Genomic DNA, 1,814 nt, shown 5'->3' with positions numbered 1-1,814 from the left:
TGGGACTTCTCACTGAAAGACTCTAACTTCACTAGCGTGTTGTTATAGTAGCATCCCTTGGTTCCAATCCCAAGCAGCTGAGTCTCAGCTGTGCTTTTTCAGGTATTGATGATATAACTTAGATTATAGTCACATAATGGTGTTTCACCATTACCTCTGTTGTTTCCCCCATGGAGTCAGATACCTACCATGGTCCCACTAACAACTACTCATTTTCCTCTTTCCTTCTGTGCACAAGTTATTTCTTTCAGCTAAACTAGGTAGGCAAATTCACGTGAATAGAAAAAGGTGCAGTGCACCCTTTCTGCTTCCCTCTGTGGAGAGCAGCAGAAGACTGCTCCTGCACCTGCTTCTTGCTCATCTTTAGAGCTGAGATGTTCCAGAGACTCCAAAGTGCTGCCCAGGCTTCCCAACAGTGTACTGGTCAGGAGACATCCACAAAAACATTGAGGATGATTTCTTGCTTAGGGTCCACAGCAGTGCAAACTACCATAGAAAAAGTTATTAGGACAGTGGGAGTAGGACTTTAAACAGGCCCATCTAAGGCTACATCTGCATTGCAGCTGGAGGTCTGACTGCAGAATACCAAATAAGCTCAAAGTCACTGGTGAGAGGGGGATGGTGTTTGCTGCAGCAATGAAGCACCAGGACTTTGCCTATTCAGCTGCTGTCAGCAGTACTTCAGTGTTACCAAGATCTGAGATTAACTCTAGTTCTAACACACGTTATGTAGCTCTGATTGTATCAGTGGACAGTAATTAAATGACCTGAAAGTGGCTTAGCATGGCCTACTGCTCTCTGAATATCTTTGTAGGAAAAGGGAACCAGAAAGATTTCCGTGGGGGTTATGATGGTAACTAGCCATATTTTTCACACATCACATGTATGAAGAAAAAGGATCATCAGTCTATTTGAATCCTATCAAATCCTTAAGATCCCACAATATTTTATCCTTGCACGTAAATCTTAATACCCAAAAATCAGGGCCTGCAAAGAAACAGCACACAATCACTTGGGTAACTGATGGTATAAGAAAAGAAGCAAAGCACTTTTAATAGATACTGAAATATCACAATGTATTTTTAAGATTTGATGACTAGGCCAAAGGGATGTCATTATAATCTCTCTATCCAGGACACCACACTCTGGTCCCTGCTTACGTGCTACACTTTCACAGGATGTAAATATGATTTGAAACATCTGCATCACACTTGTGGATTGTATGTAAGACTTTTACAGCTCTCTGTATGCATACATATCATGCAGTTCAGATGTTTTCCCCTGCAGTCTCTTCCAGGGACCATCTTTAAGTCAGAATGTGAAAAGAAGAATATGGAAGCAAAATTTCACTTTTCTTTATCACAGATTCAAATTACTCAGCTTTTTTTTTTTTTTTTTTTTTTTTTTTTGACAAAAAAGTAGCTATTATTAAAGGATAAGTGTTCCCAACACAGCATCAGCTTTCTGAAAGGCTTTTTTAGCAGTCAGTTAAGCTGAGCAGAGTGCTGTGCAGGTGCCCTTCTCTGCCTCCAGCACACATTCAGGATGGGGTTCCACACACTGAGCTGATACCACCTCCTGCTTGCTCTCCTTATCCCCCATACCTTCCACTGTCTGTCCTGTTACAGTTGGTGTCACAGTTGGAAAGATTATCGTGGTGAAATGGAAAGAAACAGACAGGGAAGGAATGGTCACCTGTGGTCACCTGCATCTGAAGATCTAGGTTTGGAAGAAAGACTCCACAGAGATCTCCAGAAAGAGAACCTGCCCCAATGGCAGTCAGCCCTTAAATGGGGTCTAGGAGTGGTGCAGCC

This window comes from Phasianus colchicus, chromosome 3, assembly GCF_987193195.1.
Source record: "Phasianus colchicus chromosome 3, bPhaCol1.hap1.1, whole genome shotgun sequence".
Classification (NCBI taxonomy): domain Eukaryota; kingdom Metazoa; phylum Chordata; class Aves; order Galliformes; family Phasianidae; genus Phasianus; species Phasianus colchicus.
Note: the sequence above shows the minus strand (reverse complement) of the source record.